The sequence below is a fragment of the Bos grunniens genome, chromosome 13 (assembly GCF_055505025.1).
Source record: "Bos grunniens cultivar Pamir isolate PY7600 chromosome 13, Bosgru_T2T1.0, whole genome shotgun sequence".
NCBI lineage: Eukaryota > Metazoa > Chordata > Mammalia > Artiodactyla > Bovidae > Bos > Bos grunniens.
Window position 1 is genome coordinate 36891505 of NC_141177.1, and position 18799 is coordinate 36910303.

General features: G+C 44.9%; 1 protein-coding gene across 5 annotated transcripts in view; it reads right to left on the reverse strand.

Moving 5' to 3' along the window:
- The window catches only part of DIP2C (DIP2 acetate--CoA ligase C (putative)), a 292447-nt gene that overhangs the window by 160155 nt on the left and 113493 nt on the right, over nucleotides 1-18799 (reverse strand). The window lies entirely within an intron of this gene.

The following is an 18799-nucleotide window of genomic DNA, read 5'->3' on the forward strand; positions in this document are numbered from 1 at the left end:
GCCCACTGGCATGGGTGTCATCCCCACCCAATCAAATTTCCCATTTTTCCCTCAACTGCTGCTGCTGCTAAGTCACTCCAGTCGTGTCCAACTCTGTGTGACCCCATAGATGGCAGCCCACCAGGCTCCCCCGTCCCTGGGATTTTCCAGGCAAGAACACTGGAGTGGGTTGCCATTTCCTTCTCCAATGCATGAAAGTGAAAAGTGAAAGTGAAAAGTGAAAGTGAAGTCACTCAGTCATGTCCGGCCCTTAATGACCCCATGGACTGCAGCCTACCAGGCTCCTCCATCCATGGGATTTGCCAGGCAAGAGTACTGGAGTGGGGTGCCATTGCCTTCTCTGTTTCCCTCAACTATGACTCCCCAAACACAGACTAAGAAACATGCCAGGTCGAGCAGAGCCCCACCCCTTATCAAGCAGGCAGGCCTCCTGCCCGCCCATGAAGTAGATTCAAGTGCTAAGCTTTCTGTGCCCCCCGTCTGAGGGTCTTCTGGGGTTCAGACGAGGCCACAATCACAGGCCCTTCCCATGAGCAGAAGGGACTGATTACTGAGGAAGTTGAAGCTAAGGAATTTCAGGGTAAGGTGATCAAGAGGGCCAGTCAGTGCTCTCCGATCTAAGTTGCTATCAGTCAGCTGGCTTTACTGTGGTTCTCAAGTCTATCTTAAGAACCTCAAATATATGTCTAAGAACCTTGGAAGAGCCAGAGAAGGATATAAACATTGTAAGTTTCTAATTTACAAAATTGTTTTTAAAAAAACCTGTTAATACTTTTACCAAGGACTGTATCAATGCAAGCACCGTAATGTAATTTTGAAAAATTTCCTAATTAGAGATGGAAAAGGAGCTTGTGTTAATTTAAACCTTTGTGAAACTAGTAAGAAAAAAGTTCTTTCCAGATGTTTGTTCATCTTCTGTATCATCTCAGTTGTGAAGTACCTGCTCATTCATCTCTGCACACCTACCTTTTAGTTGTAAGGTGTTTTTCTTACCAACTGGAATAAGTCCTTGATATAGTAGTCATATTAGTCCTTTAATCCCTCACTCAATTTGATTATTTTTAAATTTATTTTGTTTGGATTTGGAAATGCCGAAGTTTTTTGAAGTTTCTTTTGAAAAAATCTAGCTAATCTTGTATTAAAAAGTCACTTATATTATCTGGAAGTCTTTCCTGGTCCACACACTTGATGTCTTCTGTGTTTTGATTAGAAAAAAAAAAAATAGAAAATTAATTGTGTCCAAATATTGAACTAATCATCCCAATCAATTTACTGAATAGCTGACCATTTTAAAAACTAAATTCTTAACAAAAATCCCATTCATATTTTGAGAGAGCTGTTTTGGTTTTTAAAGGAACCAACAGTTTTGAAAAGCAGCAAGATTATAGGTTTACAGAATAAGGCAGACTCTTAATATGCAAAATATATAATTTCAAAGCTACCCACAATGTAAAGCACATCACAAAACCCAAAAATACTGAAATACATGACCCACAAGCACCCTGGAGACAACCCCAGGCTGGAGACAGCCGTGGCCTGTCACTGAGTCCCTTCACTCTTCAGTGTCTGTCTGAGCAGGAAACTGTGGATCAAACACATACATCACCATGAGAACACTAACAAGACACACCGAGGAGGACCCAACACACATCCCACAAGTGACACGTGTGCTTTAGAATCGATGGCGAACATTCACACTCCCAAGTCTCCCTGAAACATTAGATGTTAGTCACCAAACTCAAGTACTAGGAAAGGAAACTTGGAAAGAGAGCAAGTTCAGAATTCTTACCATGACAGCATCACCCCTCTCCCCCGCCATGATTATCTGTGTTTGAGGACGTGTCTGGTTCACGCAGGGAAACAAACCTCGAGGCTGTGGGGATTTATGGTCACATGACCCTGCTCCCCTACATCTCCCATGGAAACAGGAAAAGATGATCTAACAATCCTCAGACCTAAAGACAGTCTCCCCCAGCCCTTCTCTTAAAGTTTACTAATGACTAATCCATGGTGGGGGACATGGGCTGGGACGGGCACGAGAGTTGGGGTTTACCAAAGACAGAGCTCCAGTTTGGGAAGATAAAGAAGTTCTATAAATGATATTGATGATAGCAGCCCTGTACTGTGAATGCAGGTAATGCCAATGAACTGTACATTTTAAAATGATGGAAATGGTAAAAATTTAAGTTATGTAAATATTACCACAATAAAATTTTTCAATTAAAGATAAAAAGTAACCTAAACTACTATCTCCAACTTTATGCATCCTGTAACCTCCACACTGTGGTGTGTGAAACAAGATCTTTTAAGTTCAAAATACAATTGTAAAAAGTTACATGACAAATCTGTGGTAAAAAGATGGTGACAGCTATGCTCAGAGAGGAAGCACCAGCAGATGCTAATGTCCCAAGGCACCTGGATATGAAATAGTAAGGATGACTATCTAACACATTCGCTGAATATCCATGAGGCCTCAGTCAGCTGCCACCACTGACAACCATCCTGGCCCCACAAGCTCTCTGCCCAAGAAGCACCAATAAACCCATGGCTATTCACTAGGCTAATTGGCAAACATCTGTGGCCAGGCACGAGGGCCCTGCTGGAACCTCAGTTGCTCAGAGAAAGGCCTAAAAACAAGACAACCTGGGATCCAAGCAGAGCAGCACCCTGCCTGGTTATGCCCTAATCTAGCATGTGCATGAATTATCCCACTTCTCCCCCTTGCTTTCTTGATGTGTGTCCTAAATCGACTTAATAAACTGTGACAGGCATGTGAGTCCAATCTGCGAGCCTTCTGGTTCCATGACCTCAGGGGCAGCTGGCCTGGAAGGATGCTGGCAGACCTCCAGGGCAGTGGGCTGACTTCCCACAAGACACATGCCTTCACCTGTGAGCCGGCGCCAGCCGCACGGCTCCAGAGAAATGGTCCTGGAGAAGAGGAATGTTTAAGCAAGTACCATGGGCACCTGCAGCCCACACCACACCTGTCAGGCCTGGCCCACCCAATCCTCTGCTCCCTGAATACCTCGTCCTCTGAAACTCCTGTGAAAACACATTGCAGGTTGTGCCGACATCCTCCTCCTCTCTCACTCCATGCTGTCTCTGCTCTGCCAAGTCGACATTTCCAGCCCAACCTTGCTTCTAAGTTCTGGAAACACAATTAGCCCTGGATTCAAATTCCACTTCTGCCACTTCTTACCTATGTGACATCAGGCAAATTATGCAACCTCCCAGCTTTTACCAGATTACAGTGACTTTGACTTTGAGGCCTATCTTCAGAACTGTATCACACAATGCAGTGCCTAGAGTGTTGCACTACTCAGCAAGCATTCCCTCTCCCCTCTCCGAGGAGCACAGTCTAGAAAGAAGGCTGATTCCTCTGGGTTCCTACTTCTTATACTAGAAAAAATAAGCCTCAGAATTGGACAGCAGTCTCAGGAGGTAACTCAACAGCATGGTCAACCACCTGGATCACCTTAGTATTTCAGAAATCATATACCCAGCATTCCCAAACTACCCACTACTGACAGCTCAGGCTCAGGATATGCAGAGTAACTTTAATGTTTTAATTAAAAGTAATTACAAAGTAGTAAAAATGCTTCAAAGCCAAGTAAGTGACACTTTAACACTTTTAAATGACCTAGCTAGGAATACGTATTCTAATTCTGTCCCCTTTATAGCACAGATAACGAAATACTGATCATTTTTAAAAAATTAGCATTTTTCTGCAAGCTATTTTTAAAATGTTGTGAGTTTCACAGTTAAATATTTTACAATCATTAGGATGCGCCCTTGTCTCTTAAAAAAAAAAAAAAAAAAACCACAACAATTCTCAGTGCTGCAAAATCCTCAGAAAGAAAATCTGTGCCAACAATAAAAGGGTTTACAGAAAGAAGCTATTCTTTAAGCAAAGCTTCACCAAGAATCTGCCTAATAAAATTACAGAAACTATCATTCACTAACGTGCTAATTTACATGAACACTGCAGGTCAATGATCTGAAGGGACATGCCTGTACAGGTAAGTCAAAAAATAAATTCATACCAATTTGTGAACTCTTGAAAGCAACCTTACGTTCTCACGCCAGCAGAAGAAATCTTTCCAGGTGACAGGAAGGAAACACAGGGACACTGTTCTCCTGAAAATCATCTTCTCAACTGCTGGGTCCACCCTAACCTGGGTTTTCTCACCAACCTGTGCAACATGGCATTTGCTTTAGAAGACAGATCAGTGAGTACGTTGGCTCTCTCAGGTTAGAGCAGGAAGAACTGGAGAACATCTGTGAAAAGCACAGGTGTCCTAGAAATAAAGATTATAGAGAGAGCCATAAATACAGCTTATCAACAGTCCCTCAGCTGGCTCTGATAGCAGCCAGGTTTGGAAACCTCTAGAACTGGCCCCAGCTCCATGATGTCAACATGCCCCCTTCCTCCTCCATACAGTCCCCAGGCTGAAGTGGGTGGGCAGGTCTCAAGGGTGTTCAGGAGCACAAGCCAAGCTCTGGCCCAGCAGAATGCTCAGAAGGCCTGCCCTGGCCAGTGTGCAAAAGGACAGAGCAAGCAGGCATAAGAAACCTCTTCACTGAGCATCAGATGCTGCTGCCCAGCCAGCCCAGTCCGCGGGGGCCCAGCAAGCACAGGGCAATGATGTGAACTCAGTATGTGCCAGGTGCCAATCCTGGCAGGGATGGTCACATGCATGCTTGCACAGCCATGGTGGCTAAATGCTCAGATACAAGGAACACCTGTGAAGGGCTGTAACCATCCTGCCCACAGCTCAAGCTGTTAAGACCAAAAAATAAAAAGGAAGAAAGAATGCCATTTGTAGCAATATGGATGGACCTACAAATTGTCATACTGAGTGAATACAGTTAGTCAGAGAAGGACAAATACCACAGTACTATTTATGTGTGGAACCCAAAAAAAAGGTACAAATGAACTTATTTACAAAACAGAAATAGAGTTAAAGATGCAAAAAACAAACACGGTTACCTGGGGCAAAGTGGAAAGGGATAAATGGGAGATTGGGATTGACATATATATACTTCTTCTTCCTGTTCAGTTGCCCAGTCGTGTCCAACTCCTTGTGACCCCATGTACTGCAGCACACCAGGCTTCCCTGTCCCTCACCATCTCCCAAAGTTTGTTCAAGTTCTTGTCCATTGCATCAGTGATGTCATCTAGTCATCTCATCCTCTGACGCCCTCTTCTCCTTTTGTCTTCAATCTTTCCCAGTATCAGAAACTATTTCAATGGGTCGGCTATTCACATCAGGTGACCAAAATACTGGAGCTTCAGCATGAGTCCTTCCAATGAGTATTCAGGGTTGATTTCCTTTAATATTGACTGGTTTGATCTCCTTGCTGTCCAAAGGACTCTCAGGAGTCTTTTCCAGCACCACAGTTCGAAGGCATCAATTCTTTAGTGCCCTGCCTTCTTTAAGGTCCATCTCTCACAACCGTACGTGACCACTGGGAAGACCATAGCCTTGATTATATGAACTTCTGTCAGCAGAGAAATGTCTCTGCTTTTAAACACACTGTCTAGATTTGTCAAGGTTTTCCTGCCAGGAAGTAATCATCTTCTGATAACACGGCCGCAGTCACCATCTGCAGTGATTTTAGAGCCCAAGAAGAGGAAATCTGTCACTATCTCCACCTTTTGCCCTTCTATTTGCCATGAAGTAATGGGGCCGGATGCCTTGATCTTAGTTTTTTTTTAATATTTGGTTTTAAGCCAGCTTTTTCACTCTCCTCCTTCACCCTCATTAAGAACTTCTTTAGTTCCTCTTCATTTTCTGCCATTAGAGTGGTGTCATCCACATATCTAAAGTTGATGTTTTTCCCACCTATCTTGATTCCAGCTTGTAACTCATCCAGCCCAGAATTTCTCATGATGTGCTCAGCATATAGGTTAAACAAACAGGGTAACAACAGATAGCCCTGTCATACTCTTTTCTCAATCCTGAACCAATCATTTGTTCCATCTGCTGTGCTGTGCTTTGTCACTCAGTTGTGTCCAACTCTATGCAACTCCGTGGACTGTAGCCCGCCAGGCTCCTCTGTCCATGGGGATTCTCCAGACAAGAATACTAGAGTGGGTTGCCATGCCCTCCTCCAGGGGATCTTCCCAACCCAGGGATCGAACCCAGGTCTCCCAAACTGCAGGCAGATTCTTCACAGTCTGAGTCACGAGGGAAGCTCGTTGTTCCATACACGGTTCTAACTATTGCTTCTTGACCAGCATACAGGTTTCTCAGGAGACAGGGAAGATGGTGTGGTGTTCCCCATCTCTGTAAGAGCTTTCCACAATTTGTTATGATCTACACAGTCAAAGGCTTTAGCATAATCAATGAAACAGATAAGCACAGTACTATATAAAATAGGTAACTAGTCAGGACCTACTGTATAGCAGAGGGAACTTTAATCAATACTCAAAGACCTATATGTGAAAAGAATCTAAAAAAGAGTGGATGTAAGTACAACTGATTCACTGTGCTATACAGCAGGAAGTAACACAACATTGTAAATAAACTGTGAGCTAAGTTGCTTCAGTCGTGTCCAACTCTTTGTGACCTCATGGACTGTAGTCTGCCAGGCTCCACTGTCCACGGTATTCCCCAGGCAAGAACAATGGAGTGGACTGCCATGGCCTCCTCCAGGGGATATGCCCCACCTAGGGATCAAACTCACATATCCTGCATTGGCAGAAATAAAAATTAACTTACAGGGGGAAAATATCTAGAAGTCCCTCTGGAGTTAGGACTCACACATGCCTGTCCTGTGAACCTTTGCCAGATCTACGCACCTTTCCAGGAAAGAAGCTGTGAAGCCCTGTTACCTATTTCTATGGGTATGGACACGGGCAACCCTGAGAGTAACCTTGCAGGAAAAGACCTGCAAGGATTAAATGTGCCAAACTTTTTTTGCCATGGAGATGAAACTAACTATGATTGCATTTCTTGCCACGCTACCAAACCAAGGGCCATCTGGGCAAAAGAAACTTTCTTTTGCACAGCGCTCAGGTAACACCTACAAGTCCACTCTTTCCCTGTAGGAAGAAGAGCAGTTAGGTTGCTATGTAATACAAAAACTAAGAATACAGGCTATGAAACAGAACTGTGTCTAATATGCTCACATATACAATTTAAGATCCTATGAAGATGGAGAAAGGCCGATGAATCTTAGCATTAGTTACATGATTACACACATTAAATGCAGCATCCTTAACATTCTAAGAGAGCAATACCAGCCAAATAAGTTCTGAGTTTCTTTTTAAACTGAAATACAGCCTACATACCACAAAATCTCTTTTAAAGTGTAAAATTCAGTAAGTTTTCATATACTCACAAGGTCGTATAACTCTCACCACTAATTCCAGAATGCTGGTTACCACTCCCGAATGAAACCCTATAGCCTCGAACAGTCACTTCTCATTCCTCCCTCCCCCAGTTCCTGGCAACACTCACCTACTTTGTCTCCACAGATTTGCCAGGAGTTCTGGATCTTTAATATATATGGGATTACACATTACATGACCTTTCCTGTCTGTCTTTCACCAAGCATGCTTCCAAGGTTCATCCCTTCTCAAGGCTGACTACTATTTCATTACGTGGATACAGCACATCTGATTTTATCCATTCATCAGCTGGTAGGCATCTGGGTCATTTCTACTTCTCCACTGTTATGAATAATGGTGCTGTGAACGTTCTTGTTTTTGTGTGGACATATGTTTTTCCTTTTCTCGAGCTTATACGCCTAAGAGTGAAATTGCTGGGTCATATGGTAATTCTTCCCTGTTGTCTTCCCTCATGGCTCAGAGGTAAGAATCCACCTGCCAGTGCAGATACAGATTCGATCCCTGGGTGGGGAAGATCCCCTGGAGGAGGAAATGGCAACCCACTCCAGTATTCTTGCCTGGAGAATTCCATGGACAGAGAAGCCTGGTAGGCTACAGTCCATGGGGTTGCAAAGAGTCAGACACAACCTAGTGACTAAACAACAACAACAAATAATAATTCTGTTTAACTTTTTGAGAAACTGTCAAACTTTTCCAAAGCATCTATATCCCATCGGCAGTGTATGAGAATTACAATTTCTCCACAACCCTGCTAACATTTGTCATTGTCCAATACTTTGATTACAGCCATCCTAGTGGGTATGAAGAGGTATTTCATAGTAGTTTTAAACTGCGTTTCTATAATGACACATTATATTGCACATGTTTTCATGTACTTTTTAAACCAGCTGTGTATCTTCTTTGGAGAATGTCTATTCAAATCCTTTGCCCATTTCTAAATTGGGTTAGTTTTCTTATTGTTCAGTTGTAAGAGCTCTGTATGTATTCTGAATATCAGACCCTTAACAGATATATAACTTGCAAATAATTTCTTCGACTCTGTGGGTTGGTTGTCTTTTCAGTTTCTTGATGTCATTTGAAATGCACACATTTTAAGTTTCGATAAATGTCCAATTTATTTTTTTCTTAGGTGACATATCTTGAGAAACAATTGCCTAATTTATGGTCAAAGATTTCCACCTATTTTTTTTTTCCCATTGTAGGGGCAGTGAGTAGTCCCAGCCCACAAGCTGACACCAAGAGCCCCCAGGCACTTCCATACACAGTTTAATCTGATAAAGAGGAATTATTGTTTTTACCATTTTATAACTGAAAACTGAGATCCACAGAACTGATGAATATACGCTCCCAACAGAATCCCCAAAATATTTTTCAAAGAGAGAGATTATGTGCATGTATGTGTGTGTGTGTGTATATATATGTACATGACACACATAAATACACATTTATGACATAAACAAAACCACACACTGACATGCCCCTCACTTGGGCAGGGATTTTGGGGCTCATTTCCCCACTTGCAACCACACCACCACTCCCTGCTCTGCTTCTGCAGCTCCCTGGGTCTGGACCGCTTGCTCCCCCTTCAAAAGCACTCCCTGTAGGGTGAGAGTGTGACTGTGGCTTACAGAGTGCTCTCACACGTGCTGCTGCCTGTCATGACACCCAAGGCCACTTCTCCCCACTCCCGCACACGCCTGCATCCCCTCTGGCACCTGTCTTCTCCGATCCACACGTGCCAGTCTATGCCCCCTACAGGGGAGCAGGATGAGAGGGGGAAAGACAGTTGTGCTCAACTTCCAAAGCACTGTTACCTGAAGCATCCAGGCTCTGAGGCCCCTCGGTGAGCACACCGGAGGGTGCTGCGCTTCCAGAACACACCCAGAGAACAGGTGGTTGGTGGATGTTTGAGGGGGTTCTCAGGAGGGCAAAGGTGGGGGTGTCCTCCAGAACCCTCAGACTCTGGATCGGCCACACCTGCACAGCTTGGCTGGGAGCTGAGTTGTATGTGACATTTTAATTGAAATGTTGTGCTTAACTTTAAAGAAACATTGCAGTTTAGGCCGCTGTGTATACATTTAAAGCATGGTGCAAATACAACACACCTCCGAGACCAGAGTACAGGCAGAAGGAAATACAGGGCAGCTCAACTCACCCAAAAAAATGTGAGTAAGGAAAAAATGATTGAAGATTAGAAACAAACAGTCCTTATGGTTCATCTGTCTAGTTTCCACCCAGATGGGAATGGAAAAAAGAAATGTAAATTATAGAGTCAGAAATGAAAACCATTCAACTGTACTTATTACTTGGTGGCAAACAAGAAATCCATCAGGAAACACCACAAGCAATGGTTTCATCAATCCTCCAATTAAAAACCCACCTTTTTGCAAAGTTAAATCAATCATTTACGTATGCGCACGTGTGTGTTTGTGTGTGTGTGTGTGTGTGTACACAAAGGTTTTTCATCACTGATTCGCAACTCCCTACACGTGTTCTTAAACTCTGTGCTAATCACCCCCACCCCGAGGAACTCTGAACAACTAGATAAACTACCCACTTACACGCTGAGAGGGGCACTAACAGTTGTTAGGTTCTCCCCAAGAGCAAGTCACCCTGTTGGAAAGCATGACACACACATGCATGGATAAAAGCCCCACAATTAAAACTGAACTGTCTATGTTAGCAGACAGGAGATGTGGCACATGAAAGGGAAACGCTAACACGCTCAGACATCACCCAGAACCACCAAGCAAGAGGCAGCGCAGGCAGCTTGCTATCAAACACCAAGACTCTCCCAGAAGACCCTGAGGGGCCTGACCCCACGATGGGATGTTCCCCCTCTCACTGTTCCTCTCTCCCACTCCTCAGGTGCAGAACTTCACCACAAAACAAAGCATCTGTGAGACAGATCACTAGCACAGCCACAGAAAGGCAGACACAACAAGAACACCTGCCTTTAAGAGCAGGAGCCACATACAAACTCAACACTGCAACCTTATCCAGCACCGGGCCTCCCTTCCAGGGCCCTGCTGGCCTAGCAGGGCTCAAAATCCATGACATTAAAAGTTCACTTCCTCATCTGCACTAACTGCATTTCAGGTGCAGACAGCTCAGAAACACATTCCCATCACTGTACAGAGTTCTACTGAGCAGCACCATCCCATACACTGAAGCTATAGATGTTGGCTCTCTTCCCACATGAGATAATCAGAGCCGTTACAACGTCCGATCTGCACAGACTTCATCTCGAGTGAGACAAGGATCTGCAAAGCATCCCCATTCCACTCCCACACTAAGGGTTAGCAGAAACCTGAACTTCTAGGCCCTTCAAATCCCAAGGCCCCTCCGCTTGTCTATATTTTTTTTAAATACCTTTAGCATCTGGTATAATCTCGACAGTAAGAGTAAACAAACATCCTCGGGACATTTGGTAACAGGGAAGAAAGACAACTCAGGCCCCTGATTCACACCCACCATGGCTTCCAGCTCCCTCAGCTTCCACCTCCCTGCCCAGGTGCCAGCTCTTTCCTCTGTCCCCCCTCTGTTAACCTTCTCAAAAGCTTTCTTGCTTTTAGGAGGGAAAGGACCTTCCTCTAATTCCCATGTGTGGGTGTTCTCACGTGGAAGCAGCTGTGGCACATCTGTGAGGGATCTGGGGCCTAGGGAGGGAGGGTGTGTCTTTGTGTGACACTATGGACCTTTGTCGGCAAAGCAATGTCTTGGCTTTTTAATACATTAGGTCATAGCTTTAGGTCACAGCATTCAAAATCCAGCTTACACAGAACACTGCAGAAGTTTGAGTTCAAAATTTTAAGGATGGCATGATGATTCAGAATTCACATAAAATTTCAAGTCACTACTTGTATTTTTCATTTGTCCATTCATTCATTGAACAAGTGTCTCAAGTATTTGCACCCAATGCGGTGGAAATGAAGAGTAAGATTTGGTTCATACCTTCAAGAAAAAGATAGTACACACACAAAATTATACACATACACACACTTGTAACTACAATACAACACAGAACCAAAGAGAACCTTTAAAAGGTTACTTAGGAAGAACTCCCGGAGAAGGCAATGGCACCCCACTCCAGTACTCTTGCCTAGAAAATCCCATGGACGGAGGAGCCTGGTAGGCTGCAGTCCATGGGGTCGCTAAGAGTCGGACACGATTGAGCGACTTCACTTTCACTTCTCACTTTCATGCATTGGAGAAGGAAATGGCAACCCACTCCAGTGTTCTTGCCTGGAGAATCCCAGGGACGGGGGAGCCTGGTGGGCTGCCGTCTATGGGGTCACACAGAGTTGGACACGACTGAAGCAACTTAGCAGTAACTTAGCAGGAAGAACTCCAGGAAGAAGAGGAAGCGGTCTCTGCCACTTGTAGCAGATAAGCACTGTTTCTTGGAGGAAGTAATATCTGCAGTGAGACCTGCTTTTTGTTGTTTAAATTTTGGTCTGATCAGATAATGAATTACCACATTCAGTTCAGTTCAGTTCAGTCGCTCAGTCGTGTCCAACTCTTTGCAACCCCATGAATCGCAGCACGCCAGGCCTCCCTGTCCATCACCAACTCCCGGAGTTCACTCAGACTCACGTCCATTGAGTCAGTGATGCCATCCAGCCATCTCATCCTCTGTCGTGCCCTTCTCCTCCTGCCCCCAATACCTCCCAGCATCAGAGTCTTTTCCAATGAGTCAACTCTTCGCATGAGGTGGCCAAAGTACTGGAGTTTCAGCCTTAGCCTCATTCCTTCCAAAGAAATCCCAGGGCTCATCTCCTTCAGAATGGACTGGTTGGGTCTCCTTGCAGTCCAAGAGACTCTCAAGAGTCTTCTCCAACACCACAGTTCAAAAGCATCAATTCTAATGTCATCTATATAAAACGCACCACTGTTAGGAGAGACTGTAAGTTACTACCGAGTAACTTACATACTTCTGCCACCTCAAGGTGACATTCCAGGGGTTCAGGGGAGTGGCAACGTGGGTTTCCCTTGCCATTGCCCCAAGCTCTTGAGAAACAGAAAAGGGATAAGGCCCTGTGCAGCCTTCCTCCTCCTGCTTCCCCACCAGGCAAGGGAACAGAGGATGTGCTGTTAGAAATGATGCCGGAACCAGGGCTCTCAGTGCACAGACTAGACCCTTTCCACACAAAAAAAGGAAGCACAGCTTTGAGGAGAGACCACCATGGACTGACAGTTGGCAGAGAGGCTTTCCCTGAGAAGCGTGTGCCTCCAGAAGGCCAGTCAGAGCAAGAACCAATAGCAAAGTGTCCAGGTGATTCCTGAAAACTGGGCACAGTGGAATGACAGTGGAGGGGAAGTACAAATGACATGAGAGCCCCAGGACAGACAGGACCTGGGAGGGCTGCAGACCCCTGGGACACAGCAATTTCGTCCTTTCCTAACTGGACAAGCTGGACAACTACTTTAGGCATTAAAACCGGGACACAACATCCTGGCAGGGCTGTGATGGGACAGTGCGGACCTCGTGCCTGGACACCTCACTGTGCCTGGACACCCACGACGGTGACTGGGAACGCCGTCCACACACCTTCTTGTGCTATCGCACAGGCAGATGGCCCTTCTTATGCATTAAAGACACGTGTTCTGGGCTTCCTACTTAAACATGGAGATCAAGGTACAGAAATGTCACAAAGAGACTGTAGACAAATATCTCCAGGATTGTATTTATTACCTTGATTTTTTTTGCATATTTTTCAAAATAATGACCTGCAATCAACTAGAGCAAATTCAACAAAGAAAATAAGGATAATGAATGCAGAAATGCATGCCCACTAAAGGTAAACCATGGCCTCTTTCCCCACATGATACTCAAATTTTAGTTTATGTTTATATCAATATTTCATTGCTGCTCACACCACCCCCTCCCTGAGATGCATCCAATTGAGCCTGTTCCACATTCTTTCTCATTCTTACTTTTTCTGTTTCACTTACTTTCAAAATCCAACTATTTTATCAGAAATGCAAAATAATTAAAGAAAAAAACATAAAAGTAAGATGCCAACAAGTCGTGCAGTCACTTTCATGGCCTCCCCATCACTCTTCCTAGAAGCTATCACACTGTTAAACTCCTTCACCACCCTGACATGACTGCAGCACACTCAGAACAGGCCTCTGAGGAAAATGTCAGACTCGAAGGCAACAGTGCCTCAGCTTTGCGGTCAGCAGCGCCCCCCCCCCCCACAAAACCCCCACCGGCCCTTTTTACTCCAGACTGCTGCTCAGGCTCTGCCCCAACCTTCCACTTCCTTCTCCCCCAAGCCCCATGCATGTCCTCACTCCATCCAGACTCTCCCTGCGAAGAAGGTCCCTAGAGCCCACCACCCAGTGCCCATCTCCATGGAAGATCTCCAGGAACTTGAACACACTCAGCCTGCTCAGGCTAATGTCAACCTTGTGCCCCACAAAACTATCTCAGAAGTGACACCACCATCCAGCTGGCACCCAGAGCACACCTGGGAGTCTCCCCAACGCCCTGCTGCCCCGCCACTAGGTAAACAGACGAATCTGCCCACCTAACAGCCCTCCTCTCGTGCCAACCTGGCCCTCCTGCAAGTCCACAGCTGCAATTCACCTTCAGGACATCCTGTCTCCTGCCAGGGTCACTGGGACAGGCCTCACCCAAGCCCCCACTCCCACTTTATTAAAAGTCCACTTTTTATTGTAACATCAAACAATTATAGAAAACCACCCCAAACCAATGTATGCCCTAATGAATTACTTTAAAGTGAACCTTCTAACCACAACCAAGACAAATCCTGTGACCCACTCCAAAAGCTCACACAAGGCCTGGCCCAGTCACAGCACCTTCCTTCCTTTCCCTGAGAACCATCCTGATCTGATTCTTGCAATCAGCACCCAAACACCTGTCCGCTTTCCCTTTCATTCTCTATGTTGCAGTCAGATTATATCAATTCCCCATTTAAAATCCTTCCAAGGCTCCACTTTAACGGCAGAGGAGCCAGCTGCAGGAAGGCCCCAGGACCTACTCCTGGTGCTCACTCTTGCATAGCCCCTCCCACATCGTGACAGACTGGTGCTCCCTCATATCCTGGTTCTGGGGAAGCCAGCCACCCCAAAGTTGGGAAAGGCCAGGGATGAGGCCCTAAGGCCTACCACCAACAGCCCTGTGAGGGTACCATCCTGGAAACAGGATCTCCAGCCCCAGGCAAGCCTTCAGACAAGCACAACCGGGCCAGTACTGGGGCCACAACAAGAGGACCACAGCCAGAACCACCCGTGTAGCAAGGCTGCTACAAACCTGTGACCACAGAAACGGTGTGACAATGAATGCTGGGTGTCTGAAGGTAATCTGACACACAGCCACAGGTAACTGATACTCACAGGCTCCAGGGCGCGTGTGACTGGCCCCTGCCCATCCTTCTAGTCTCATCCAGAATCACCCACTGAGCTCCCTACACACTAGCAACACCACACTCCTCTCAGTACCTCAAAGCTTGCCAGATTTTTTTCCATAGGATATTTTAAAACATGATAAAACATTCACAATATAATGTTAAGCGAAAATAAGAGCAGTGTGCAAAGTACACCATATGATCCTACATGGGTAGGTATGCACCACTACCCAGATCAAATTGCCAACATCCAATGGATCATAGAAAAAGGAAGAGAATCCCAGAAAAACATCTACTTCTGCTTCACTGACTACACTGAAGCACTGACTGTGTGGATCACAACGAACTGTAGAAAATTCAATAGATGGGAATACCAGACCACCTGACCTGCCTCCTGAGAAATCTGTGTGCAGGTCAAGAAGCAACAGTTAGAACCGGACATGGAACAACAGACTGGTTCCAAATTGGGAAAGGAGTAGATCAAGGCTGTATGTTGTCACTGTTTATTTAACTTATATGCAGAGTATATCATGCGAAATGCTGGGCTGGATGAAGCACAAGCTGGAATCAAGACTGCTGGGAGAAATATTAATAACCTCAGATATGCAGATGACACCACCCTTATGACAGAAAGTAAAGAGGAATTAAAGAGCCTCTTGATGAAAGTGAAAGAGAAGAATGATAAAGCTGGCTTAAAACTCAACATTCAGAAAACTAAGATCATGGCATCTGATCCCATCACTTCATGGCAAACAGATGGGGAAACAATGGAAACAGTGACAGACTCGACTTTCTTGGGCTCCAAAATCACGGCAGATGGTTACTGCAACCAGGATATGAAAAGACACTTGCTCCTTGGAAGAAAAGCTATGACCAGCCTAGACAGCATATTAAAAAGCAGAGACATTACTTTGCCAACAAAGGTCCATCTAGTCAAAGCTATGGCTTTTCCAGTAGTCACGTATGGATGTGAGAGTTGGGCCATAAAGAAAGCTGAGCACCAAAGAACTGATGCCTTGGAACTGTGGTGCTGGAGAAGACTCTTTTGAGAGTCCCTTGGACAGCAAGGAGATCAAGCCACTCCATCCTAAAGGAAATCAGTCCTGAATGTTCATTGGAAGGACTGACGTTGAAGCTGAAGCTCCAATACTTTAGCCACCTGATGTGAGGAAATGACAAATTGCAAAAGACCCCGATGCTGAGAAAGACTGAAGGCAGGAAGAGAAGGGGACAACAGAGGATGAGATGGCTGGATGGCATCACCAACTCGATGGATGTGAGTCTGAGCAAGCTCCAGGAGCTGGTGATGGACAGGGAAGCCTGGCGTGCTGCAGTCCATGGGGTTGCAAAGAGTTGGACACGACTTGAGCGACAGAACTGATGCACAGATACACACGCATCTGTGTGGAAATTCTCCAAACTCTAACCATTGTATTTGGCTGCTCACTCCATCAAGACTGGTTGTTACCCCTGTAGCCCACACATGCCATCACACATACCAGCCCTCCACCTGCCTCTTAGTACACCGGCTGTGCCTTCTCTCCGTTAAATTTCCAGCAACCAGCATAGACCAGCAGTAAATATTTATTAAACCAAAGACTTGCCCATGGACAATCTGAAAAACTGTTGTTAAACAGGATCTGAGATTTTTATCAGAGACCACACTATTGTTTCCTCAGTGAATCCTGTGGAACTTCTAAACATTTGGAAGGACTGTCACCAAGAAAACCAGAAGGCTCAGTATAAGGCACTTGCAGCCACTGGAGCTCTAACGGAAGGCTCCAGATTCAGAGGATGCAAGCATAAATAACAGTGACTTTGTTTTGACACTTGCCTTTTGTACTTAGATTAAAGTGAAAAACAAGATACAAAAGTAGTCCACATAAAATCCCCTGTATTTCTGTAGTAACTGGGCTCTTTCCCTCTAGGTTTCCAGCCAAGTGTTAAGAAGGGACAGCTGGGATGTGTCAGAGTCTGGTCCTATGCCATAGTGGGAAGGGGACAGAAAGAGTCTACTAAGAGAGATGGAGAGGGACGGGCAGAGAGGGAGATGGAGAGGCGAAGAGGGAGAGGCAGAGAGATGAAGAAAGACAGAGAGTTAGAGAGCTGAGGAGACAGGGAGAGAGACAGATGAAAAGCAAACACAAGAGACAGCGAGCGAGCGAGAGAACACACGAGCAAGCAGCCTGAGGCAGGGAGAGCAAATGCTCCTGGGCAGCATCCCATCCCCAGGGGTGCCCCAGGGCCGGCACCATTGTCAGCACAGCTGGATTACACGCCAGGACTGAAGTAACAGAAGTGCTTCAAGAGGAGCCTAGTATTGCTTGGTTTACTCTTTTCCTCATACAATTTTCTATAAATTGTAAAGATAATCCATGTTGTTGTAAGACATACCATTACAAAAATATTAAATATAAAAAAACCATATCACACTTGAGAACTTGGGCCAGATGCTGGGGCTCCCTAACAACAGCTAACAGGACAGGAAAAACTCCCTTCATTCTCTCTACCAAGAAATGGGCTCAGAGAAAATTACCAGGTTACACAGCCAACACAAAACCCTGTTACCTTCCTTATTGTTACCTGAAATGAGAAGCCGTGAGCCATCTGCATAATTTAATCAGTTTTGCTTCATACAACACTAAAAATTTACCCCCAAATCTCACAATCTCTATTATTCAGAAATACGTGTAAAGAAAGATACAATTTTGTGCTTGTAAACTACCATATTACAGACAGTACTGATCTGCATGACTGTATTACTCTTGGTCTATATTAATTTAAAGAGGTGAATCATCATAGCCTTCCTAGCATAAAAAAATCTGGGGAGGCTCTAGGCCCCTCTACCCAAGGCACCTGGCCGGGGACAGGACACAGAGAGGGTGGGAGATGGGGGCGACTATAGAGTCCAGAATTGGCCCCTGCAGCAAATGCATCAGTAGGACATGAGTGACCAGGAGATGGGTCACAGTAAGCCCCCTGTCATCTGTCAACATTTGAGTGAAAGATCTTCATTAGCAGAGGGGAGCTGAGGTAAATTACTAGTGTTCTGTGAAATGACCCTTTATGCAAAGATTCTTGGTACTGCTTTTTATTTATACATAATTCCAACAAGTTCTCACTGTTTGGTTTGGCTTTTCATGAAAACATTTGTTTTCAGTGTTTACTCTAGATATCCTTTGCAGAGGGTTTATAAGGCAGTTTTCTTGGGGGTTTTTGCCATATGAAACAGTTTTTTAAGTGAGTATTCCTTTTGGATACACTGACACTGTAACACACACACAGACACACATGTATTTCAAAGTCCTCAATCCATAATTTGGCTACCTGTAAGCCAGCAGAAATAGGGCAGCCTTAATACAAATAAAGCCTGAGCTCACACCCAGAATTCTGGAAAATAGTTCTTTACTAAGAAATGACTGTGTCACACATCCTCTTATAAATGTTTATCAGATGACCCTACGAATCCATCACTATTATAGGACAGAGGACAGCTCTCAGAGCGTCACTGTTCTGGAGGAAGGAAGGAGCCAGGAAGGAGGAGGAAATAGTAAGAAACAATAAAAGATCAATACTGGTAATTGCTAGGGTTAAGAGGATGGTGTCTGGAGTTATCACTTCAGATTAAGTACTCAAGACAACTCTTGAGTTGATGAAATGTAAAGACAAAACACCCAGAGATTCAGACAAGGGGCAAAGGCAGGAACAAGCCTGGCTGGGCCCAAGGGTCAAGGCATGGCCATGGTCTGTCAGAATGTCACAGTGAAGGAAGTCACTCTTCCTCAGTGTGAACCTGATACCTTAAGGTGGGCCACTGACACAGGTAAGCATAAGTTAACATTATGATCAATGATTTGCCAGATAGTTACCTGTATTAAGACGATTAACTCTCTCCCAGCTCTGAAACTCTGGGATATTCCTCTATCAACAGTCACTCTACAGAAAGCACTTTAGCACAAAGAATTCCACTGCTATGCAAAGGAAGGGCCCTAACTTTGTCTCTGGGAAATATTATTTTTCTAAGTTAACTGAGGCAACACTGAAACAAAATAATGACAAACGTCAG